Source organism: Ruditapes philippinarum, unplaced genomic scaffold, assembly GCF_026571515.1.
Source record: "Ruditapes philippinarum isolate M1 unplaced genomic scaffold, ASM2657151v2 ctg144_1_1_1_1, whole genome shotgun sequence".
NCBI classification, from domain to species: Eukaryota; Metazoa; Mollusca; class Bivalvia; order Venerida; family Veneridae; genus Ruditapes; species Ruditapes philippinarum.
In genome coordinates, this window is record NW_026862875.1 from 168,595 (window position 1) to 180,375 (window position 11,781).

An 11,781-nucleotide genomic window follows, 5' to 3' on the forward strand; every position below is an offset into this window, starting at 1 on the left:
CTCGCATGATGTACTGGGGGAGTTTTGTGTGGCCTAACATAATCACAACTCGCAATGATGTACTGGGGAGTTTTGTGTTTGGCCTAACATTATCACAACTCGCATGATGTACTGGGGAGTTTTGTGTGGCCTAACATTATCACAACTCGCATGATGTACTGGGGAGTTCTGTGTGGCCTAACATTATCACAACTCGCATGATGGACTGGGGGAGTTTTGTGTGGCCTAACATTATCACAACTCGCATGATGTACTGGGGAGTTTTGTGTGGCCTAACATTATCACAACTCGCATGATGTACTGGGGAGTTTTGTGTGGCCTAACATAATCACAACTCGCATGATGTACTGGGGAGTTTTGTGTGGCCTAACATTATCACAACTCGCATGATGTACTGGGGAGTTTTGTACGGCCTAACATTATCACAACTCGCATGATGTACTGGGAAGTTCTGTGTGGCCTAACATTATCACCACTTGTAGGTTACAGTATCGGCTGAAATTTAAATCCTTCATTTTTTAATTTTGTTTCATTTATCATTGGTGGCCGCTAAAATTGTTGTAACTTCTTAAAGGGACTCCACTGACGTTTTTTGACATGACGGGACTTGAAATATTTTTTTGAGATTATTACTCTATTTGATGTAGATCTATGCTAATAACGTATGTGCGAAATTTCAGATTATTAACTTGTTCCGTTTTTTCCAAAATGATAATTATAATAGTGAAAAATGAGCCAAAATTGAAAAGCGTTTAAACGCTTTTCATTCAAATCGGACTGAGAATAGCACAAACATATGATTTTCAATGTATTTCTTCAAAATTTTTGGTTATATTTTATTAATATTTATGTTTTAACTGCTCATGTTTATCTATGTGAAAAATTAAAACATATAAACCTCAGTGGAGTTCCTTTAACGAGATATGCACCAGTTATGAGCTAAAACATCAAAGTACGATTTCTATGAGGAAGGTTGCACGATGCAGCATGCCACAACATTTACGCTTATTTTAATGAAAAATTTGAAAATGTATTTGAAAATAAATTATTGTTCAATGAACAAAGAAAGTACTTTACACATTGCAAACGGCACTTACACTCCACGTAAATCACCAAAAAGAGGACAAAATATGTAAAACAAAAGCAAAAGCAAAAAAAAAACAACAACAACAAACTTGTTCTGCGTTAGTCACGCATTAGAAATATGGTGATAATAGTCATAATGCAAAGTTAGTCATTAATCGCACGTAACATGTAAATTATTACTTCAATCTTGAATCTTTTTACTTTTCTTGATATCGTTGTACATTTTTCTCAAGTTGATTTTTCTTGAAATGTTTGTTGCTTATTTGGAGGCATGCAGCTATTAATTAATGCAACGCTTTAAAACTAAGGTCTTTATTTTAATGTGAATCTGTAAACAATGTGTCCTTTGCAAAAATATCTTCTAGTATAATTTGTTGTATTCAAATAAACATTCCGGGATCTAAGTAATTTCTGTATATTCAGCAACACAAAGATAACAAATATTCACTTCAGATATTTCTTTTTCGTTCCTTTTCTCTTCTTATACCTTTTGACGAGGATAATAAATAACAAGGAATAAAAAAAATAAATAGTTTCTCTCCCTCTGTCACAAATTAACAAATTATAGAGTTAATGGCCAAGATTTAGTGTTATTTGTGGAATTCTTTTTTGTCGGATCTTAATTGTTTTGTCTCAAGGCGAGGGTTTTTGTACGTAGATCTTATCACACGCTAATTTAATGATCTGTAACTAATATACACATTGGACAATTTGGACAAGCCATAAAAGTTTGAATATATGAATATCTGAAATGTTTGTAGACAAATTAAGAAAAGAACATGCTTTTAATCTAAAATTACTTTGGCTGTATATTTGGCTTCAACAAGCCATGCGGTCACATTCACATATCATATAAATCAGAGTAAAATGATATTTTTTGAGACCCCCAAATTGGTAACCGCGTTTATTCTAAACATAAAAAAATACATACAACCTTGCAAACGTACAAACATCCAAACAAACAAACAAACAAATATATATGCTACATTAAAAAAAGTAAGAAGCTTGTGATTAATGTAAAATCTCTCAATACTTTTCTATATATAGTTTTATAGGCCTATAGTTTAATGAATGAAGACTGTTCCTAGTCATTTTGAATTTAAAATTGTATAAAGCATACTACCAATATCAAGCTCACACTCACAATGAAAATACATTTCAAACTCTCCCAATGTTTGCCAAAAGTACCTACCTTGCTATGATTTTGATTCATTGTCAACGTTTGCCAAAAGTACCTACCTTTTGATTGATTTATTTGTGTATATATATATATATGTCATATTACAAAACAAACCTTGCTATGATTTTGATTCATTGTCTCTTTGCACATACGTTTAGATGGTATTGAAATTATGAGGAGTTTGACTTAGAGTCATGGATTTAAAAACTGTATTTGTAAGTTAGGGGGAAAGAATAGTGGAATTCATTTTCCAATTTTCACTAACATTGTATAATAAACTTATTAAGTGCTTATATGAAGACCTAGGATCGTTCTGTTATATCAAGTATATGTCTTTTTCTAAAACCTTTGCTTTTGTCAGAGAACATATTTTTAAATTTAAAAATGTAATATAATAACTGCGGTCTGTCAAGTTTAATATTTCCGTCATTTCCGGCAAAGCATTTTCCTAATGGAAGTGCCTGGACTTTACACGAAAAGCGAGCTGTTTTCCGAAAGCAGCTGCCATATTATTGTATAGCGAAAAATCATGTACCATACCAGAGCTCGAACTCGTTAATCTGAAATTTATTTATGTAAGCATATATGCTACGTAAACATAGAACCTAGGAAAGCATGAAAGCCTTCCCAGATAGAAACTACATTATTTGTGATACATATTGCTGAGCAATCTGAACGTTTCGGCACTTTCCGTCAAACTTCGGGCGAGGTTGACGGTTTCTTAATCACTTCCAATAAAGAACTTGTACCATTCATTATGCAATGCACCAAGTGTGAAAGTTAAAAGCCTGGCATGTAGTCTGTTTCAATACTTGCATGCGACTCCTTTCAAAGCCAGTAAATAATTTTCGGTTAAATAAAATGCTATATAAAAAAGAAAGCGTAATGCTTAAACACGATTACAAAATCATCATGAAATTATTTGAAAAGAAAAGTTATTTATGTCATTGATTAACCAAGGTCATTGAATCTTTAACCTAGTTATGACCCCTGTTTATAATGATAGGCGTACATCTTAAGCTATATCTACTTTCACTTAAGAGTTTATATTGATAAAAATGTTAATTTGCCACCTTGGGGCTTATCAGTGATTAATTTACGACGATGCAAATAAGATAAAAACAAATCAGCTTCCCTTTTGGGCAATTTCATGAATTAAATTGATTGTAACAAATCTGAAATTAATATGGTAAATACCTTAAATCTATCATTGAGCACCCCACCCGTTGGCAGAATATAAGTCTGCTTATGCGTCACTGTAAATGATCACATCACTAGAAACAGGTAGTTGGAGAAATTTAGTCTGTCTGTAGTCTATGTTAAATGAAGGTCCATCCGCCCATTAATGCTCAAAAGTAGCTTTCACGAATCCCGGAAATGTCACCAGTCATGTCCTTAAATGGTTAATTTGGAAGCAGAAAGTGGTTATAATTTACTTTGTGCAATTTTTTACAGAGCATTAGCCGAAGATATATGAATTTTGAGCCGATAATAGGTCGCTGTACAGCGGAAATTGAACACCTAAACGTACAGTTACATGAGACAGTAATGGTAAGGTGAAGAAGCCCCGATAAGGGCTGTTGTTGCCAGCAAAGAGCGCCGCCGTTCAAGCCGTCCTTCGTATTAGGGGTTCACGCACCCTAGCACACATCGTCATTGTCCCTGTTTACTTTTTAGCTCACTACCAACGGCTTCGGTCAGGGCATCGGTAGCTTACTCAATACGAACTTAGTCGTGTCACTTTAAACGTAAAAGCTTGCCGTCTTAAACGTAGCAGTACAGTAATCATCTTGCAGCATCACCTGCATTAATACTGGGGCACTCCTACGCAGTGATCTCCCCTTATCAGTACAGAGATGTGAGGAGTTTGGTACTGGGGGTGGGGGGGGGGGTGGTGAAAGAGTAATGAAATTCAAGAGCAACCGAAAAACGTCCCAGCAATCACACTGTGTTTTTTTTAACAAATTGGATTAATTAAAAAAATATACATATAATTTTACTTTATGTATAAAATATCAATTACATTATGTAAAATATTTTTAATTGAAGAGGTTTATCAGCATGTAGAATTTGAACGAAGAAATAGATTATTTCTAAAAGTTGATATTTTGTTTATCAGTAAATGTAATGTTTCTTTTACATTTACTATTGATATAAATGATCACTTACTTTGATTAACCAGTCAATTCAATTCGTATTAAGCGGTCAATTGTTGTATGGAAATTAAGCTGTCAGTTTTTACACATTTGTTTATGAAAAGGAATTTTTCTGTAGTTTTTTTTTCTATTAAGTTTAAGTAGAATCCAAAAGCATATTTGCACGTTGGGAATAATATTCCAATTGATGTTCGTTATTCTAGAAAATGACACAATTTCGATTCAAATTGAAAAATATATATACCCATCTTATAGTAGACTCAATTAAATTACATGTTTTGGATCGCCTGTACACATTATATTATATTAAATATACATTGAATTACATTGAATTGTCCTTTCGCTTAAAGCATTGCTACCTTTGATTGAGTAATTGTATGTATATTGTAAATGTTTGTTCGAATGCCTAGAGGATGATTGGATTCATCATATCGAGTATGCTTAGATAAACAATATATTTATTTATTTATTTATTTATTTATTATATATTTTTTCATTTATTTTTTATTTATTATGCTCGTAAATAGAAAAAAGGAGAAAAAGCGAGTACGTTGTACATTTTTACTTCTTATGCTTAATTTTTTGTTAGTCATAATATTAACAGTGTAACCCCTATCCTGCTGGGGGCAACTGATTCAAACCCCATGCGACCACTGAAGACCAAGATCAGCCGAGACATCCGTGTTCGCCAGTCAATCAGGGATTTTGAAATTTTACCTAACATGACGAGTGGTTTAGTCAAGAATTACATTGGACACGTCTTTTAAAGATATAACTTGGTTGAAAGAGGCCTCTTTACTTAGCTCTTATGTCTCAGAAATATCAAGTAATGGTCTAACACACCACATACTATATACACTGACAACACTCACACACAAAGACATAAGAACTGATTTCTACAACTTAACCATACAAGAATAAAATAGAACAGAACATTTATTTTATTAGATTTGTACCATAAGTACATGATTGTAACATATTTACAAAATAAAATAGAAAATGTTTCTACGAAACATCTTTGCCTCGGCACACACCTACCACGACTTCACGACGCATGCGCGACGGATGCACACGAAACGATTCCTCGCGACGAGGAAATGCAATAGAATACAATAAACTTCAGGTGCTTTAGAACAAATACATATTAATTATGTTGATAAGATGACTATAATTAATAAATTGTCAAGCATTACATAGTGCAATTTTTCACAGACTTTGTTAACGAGGTTTGACAGAAATTACATTAAGGTCCGGATATTTTTACTTAAAACATTGATGTGTTGCTAATGCACGCTTAAGATGTGCACTTTATTCTTCTTAATTGCATAATTTAAACTAAGCATAGTCATTATATATTGTCAATAACCAATGTCTTAAATTCATTTGATCTGGATTCGTCCAATCAGCATTGAATGCCTTATCTATTCAATTTAATTCACCTGCTGTTTGTCGTTGTCGCTTTTTAAAAAAAGTTAATTGATGCGAGGCATAAAAGCGATTATACGTACATTGTCTATCAAATACTTTATATGATAAAACATTATTTTAAACTATAAATGTCCTTTTCCATTTGGTTTAAATCATCTCAAATTGAGATACGTGTGATGTTTTAAACGATGTATCTTTGAAATTGATTGAGATTCATTTAATTTTCATTCCCTAACTGATTTTAAGCCGTTAAACAGTTTGTAATTAAGATAGATTGTTGAAGTTTTTGTGGCTTATGGTGACAACAAGTCTCGTCGGAGGCATTATACCGTACCGTACTCTTCCGTTACGTACGTGAACAACGGCAAGCGTTAAAACTAAATTACGGTATAATTATAATTATATTGACCGTAATATAAGCATCATTCTAGCACAAAATTCTTTCACAAATTTTATAAGAGAATCATGACTAAAACATGCTGATGAAAAAGACATTTGGAGGTCACCATCATATTTTTGTGTCATCTGCCCCAGAAAGTGAATTGATTTTTACTCTTTTTTTGACATATTTTGGTAACTCAAAAAAGCGGTAAGCAACACCTCGACTAAATAAACCTTCCTTCTGTTCTGATATCAGTTTATTTCCTGTCATAGAGCAAAATATGCTGAAATTCTATACAACATATTTTATTCTATAGTTGCTTATGTAAAATGAGTTATACCCACCCCTCTTTTTAAAAGTAAAATCCATAAGTTTATCAGTTGAAGCATAAAAAGGTATATTCTAGCTATGATTGTTTTAAAGTTTACACAATCACTGCAAACGAATAACAAAAAAAAAATGAAATAAAGTATATGTTGGCTTGACCTTATGCTCCGAAAAAAAAAGTTTTGGTTTAAAAAAGCCCAACCCCCCCCCCCCCCCCCAAAAAAAAAAAATAAAAATAAAACAAACACATTCACTTTTAAAGGCAAATAACTAAAAGAAGTAGGATGGTCATCCCGAAATATCTTATTCTTTTCTTTCGTTTATGATTCTCTTTTATCATGCAAAGTTTGAGCAAATCCTCTGTGCTAGTTTAAGGTTTTTTCTTCTTTGCCATCCCAGAAACGTGTTTAAAAAAAGGTTTTCACCCTTTAAACATTTGATATTTTATTAGATACTCTAACAAGGAAAATAAGTTTTGATAAGAAAAAAGTTACGGTTATATAAAAAGCACAGTTCCATGCTCATATCGAACAAATATTTGTGCAAAACTCATTTCAAATTTGAATATTTGAAACGCTTTAATACTCTAAGTCTTTTGTCTTAACAGAAAATGTTTTTGTTCCCCTAAGTTATCTGGTTTTATACAACATAATTGATGGAATTGCATTACGTTTATCTGCATTGTTTCAGATAAATGTCGGACTAAACTTTTTCTGTATTATTTCAGATAAATACCTGAGTTTATTTTTGTTTGCATTATTTCAGATAAATGTCTAATTTAATTTTGTCGGCAATCTTTCAGTAAATGACGAACTCTTTTTTATGGTTTTGTTTGCTAACAATATTTTGTCTGCATTATGTAAGTATGTTTTGTCTTCATTACTCATATAAATAACTCATTATTTCACATAAATGACTGACTTTATCAAATTAGTTTTCCATAACTATTCTTATACATCCTGTTATATTTTTCTCACAAGTTTAAATACATCACACGTCCTTGAAAATTAAAGCTGTGTCTATATCTTTACCTATAATTATTTTATTTCAATTGATTGCATTTAGCACAATTGAAAAGTAATTGAAAGTTATTGGAAGACACAAAAAAGTCGGTGTTATCATCTATGTGTCCTATCAGATCGGCAATTTGTATGTCATCAGTCACTAACAGTACATAGATGTGTCTTCATTATCATTTATTTTATCCCAGTTTAATGTTACTTTATCCCGTTCCATAGATTTTGTTTGTAGTCTTACTGTTAAAGGAACAAGCCTTCAAATGTGTGGTAATTCTTTATGTGTTCTCCCGCTTAGCTAAATAAAGTGAAGCAAAAGTTGTAAGCGACAAATGATCTCAGATATTGAATCTAATGCTTGAATCTAATGCTTATGTGTCCCTCACAGCTGATTCAGAAATGAGCCGTGCCATGACAAAACCAACATAATGGGTTTGCGACCAGCATGGATCCAGACCAGCCTGCGCATCCACTCAGTCTGATCAGGATCCATGCTGTTCGCTTACAAACTCTATAACAAGTAGAGAAACTGATAGCGAACAACATGGATCCTGATCAGACTGCGCTGAAGCGCAGGCTGGTCTGGATCCATGCTGGTCGCAAACCAATTATGTTGGTTTTGTCATGGTGCGGTGATCACCATAATGAGACAATGTGCAGAGCCAATAATTGGGTTGGTACCCCCAAGATCAAGGTCAAACAAATGTCAAATGTTAAAAAGTCTTCATTTCATAATAAGGAGTCTACTTTTCGTGACCGCTCCATAACCTTTTAATCGCTGAAACTTTTTTGAAATAACTTGTCACAACTGATCACCATTATAAGACTTTGTGCAGAGCGCAATCATTAGCTTGCTACCCAAACGGTCAACGTCACACTTTAAGGAATAATGTTAAAAAAATCTACATTTCGTGTTCGCTCCATAACTTTTTAACCACTGAAGTTTTAAAAAATAACTTTGCACAATTGATCACTATTATAAGAACATGTGCAGAGCGCAATAATTGGGTTGCCACCCTATGGTCAAGGTCACACTTAAAAATCAAATGTATAAAAGTCCATATTTCATGTCCCCTCCATAACTTTTAAATCTCTGGCTTTTTTTTAAATAGCTTGGCACACGTGATCACCATTATAAGACAATGTGCAGAGCGCAATATTTGGGTTGCTATCCCTATGGTCAAGGTCACACTTAAAGGTCAAGTGTTAAAAGGTATACAATTCGTGTCCGCTCCATAACTTTTAAACCGCTGAAAAGTTTTTTTAAATAACTTGGCACTAGTGATCAACATTATGAGACGATGCGCAGAGCGCAATAATTGAATTGCTACACCTAAGGTCAAGGTCAGTCTTACAGGTCAAACGTTAGAAAGTCTATATTTCGTGTCTGTCCCGCTGCAATGTTTTTTAGACAACTTGGCAGTAATAATCACCATTATGACACCATTGGCAGAGCGCAATAATCAAGTCACAACCCTGAAGGTCAGATCACACTCAAAGTTCCAATGTAAAAAAAATCTATTTTTCATGTCTGCTCTTTAACTTATTGAAAATTTAGAGGTTTTAAAATTACTTGGCACAAATGATCACCACCATGACACAATCTGCAGAGTTCAACATCCAGGTTGCTACCCCCAAGGTCAAGGTTATATGTTCTCCATAACTTTTTTTTTTACTTTATGGAAGATTTAAAATAACCTGGCACAAATAATCACCACCATGAGACTATGCGCTTATGATATGCATGGCATAATATCAAGGTCGTGGCTGGTAAAAGGTCAAGAAGTACATATTCATGTTCACTATGGAAGGGGGTTTAGCTGTCTTTCAGACTGCCTAGTTGAGATTGAATTGTTGAAGATATTTTACTAATCTAGAGGCATGCCGCTTTAATTTGATTCTTTAGTTTATTTGTATACGATCTAAATTAAAAACTCATTTTGTTTTGGAAATGGATTGTGTGAATTAATTATAAAGACAATTATAAATAACACTCAATAAGGTTGAAATAAAATTTAATGAGGTTTCTCTTTTGTTTCTATTATTCAAACAAGTTTAATGCCCCCGTAAAGTTTTTTTTACATAATAGGACTGGAAATATTTTTCCGAATTTTGTGTACCATTTAACGAGGGTCTGGATCAAAAACTTGTGTGCACACGTTTACCAGAGTATTAATTTTAACTGAGCAAAATGATCAAAAATAAAAAAAATGTTGCAAAGCTTTTCTTTCAAATCGGCGTTTCAATCGCACAAAAAAATCGATATTCCTTTTAATTCTATGTATATTTCTTTACTAGCCTTTGCAGATTTTTCCAATTTCTTTACTAGCCTTTGCAGATTTTTCCAATTTCTTTACTAGCCTTTGCAGAATTTTCCAATTTCTTTACTAGCCTTTGCAGAATTTTCCATTTGAAGTTCTTCACTTGATCTATGTCAGAGTCAAATTTTATGTTTTCAGGCTTTTCGATCTCAATGGAACTCTTTTAAAAGTTTCGTGTTATCACCGATATACAGTCTGCATAAGCTGTTTCTGCAAGACAGGATCTTTACTGCTTGCTGTCCAAAGATTACTCTTAGTATCATTCATTTAAGGAATTCGGCAGGTTAGGGGCTAAAAAGGTACCGAATCGTTTTTGTTGTTGTTATTGTTGTTGTTGTTGTTGTTGTTGATGTAGTTGTTCTTGTTGTTGTGTTACATTTGTAAAAAGTTATCTCTTTCGCAAAACATGGCATATTTTAGAAACCTGCTTGCAGACAGCTCAAGCTCACTATTAGAATTGGATTATTATTTCATGTGTGAGCCTGAATAATGTCTTTTGGCGTGTATATGTTTGGCGTGTATATGCATTCATTTATTTTCATATTATGCAACGAATAATCATGATTAAAAAGGTGACGTAAAATGTATTGATTTATATTCAATTTCCTCTGAAGAACATTTCGGCTGCTTTGCTGGTCAAAAGAAAACATAAATTAAAAAAAAAATGTTTCATTTCATATTTTTACCCCGGAAGAAATTTAGTTTGACGTGCACTTAATCTGTTACTAAGTTTTCGCAAATTTGCGACATACCTGCGTTTTATGCCAAAAAGACATTTGTTTTTGTTTTAAATGACAAAAATATTATTCATTTTATATGTATACTATGAACCAAGTCTCGTCACGTAGAAATCACACATTTTAAGTAGGCCAATGAAAATTATAAGATGAATTACACGTGATCAATTATCTTAATGATTCTAGTTTATTTCATATATTTAATGTACATGTACTTGCACGCTAACTATATACATGTTACACTAAGTAAATAAAATTTTAGAACATTGCACAAACATCGGTCCTAGACCAAAAAATTGAATACGCTGTTTGAAACCTTCTTGCAAAAAAAAAACAATGATAATGTACATAATGTATGACTAAATTACGTCTGTTTTTTAAGGTGGAAAGAAAGTGATTTTAAGTCAGTCTATATGAATATGGCATAGAAAATAAATGCTGCGTAATATTATGACTGAATTTGTTAAGAACGGATTGATGAGACTTACTTATAATCCACATAATCAATTATTTTTGGAATGTGTTTTGATTAATCCATAAGAAGTATATTTTTTTTAAACATATTGATCGTTTATAAGAAATTTAAAGTGCTTTCATTTTCAAATGTATGGACTCGTACAATTTTTAAACAGATGGATCCTTAGAGAAGTGTAACATAAATACAATCTATGGATCTTCTATTGTAATTTAGCTATTTAGCAAAAATAGCTTTAAAGTAACAGAATAACATTATACCAGGCAATCAAGCACATTTAAACATTTAAAAGATTATGTGAGTTTTAAATGGAGTATCAAGAATACTTTAGAGTCAAAGAACAATCTTTTGTCAATTTTGCACTGTCATTTTACCGATGAGTGGTATTTTAACAATTCAATATCATATGTTAATAAGATACTGCGTTATTAGCTAACATTTGTTTTCACATTTATTGCTTACAATTTGACAATATGAATAAGGTTCTGAAGAAAAATGATCGACACTGATACATCATCATACGGACTTATTGACAGACATTATGCGATACGAGCGTGAATTAAGCGCGAGTAACTCATTAATGAAAATATTCCGCCTGTCATCCATTGTAATTCGTTACAGGATATGACGTAATATCAATAATTATGACCTATGACCCGGTGTTACCGTGACA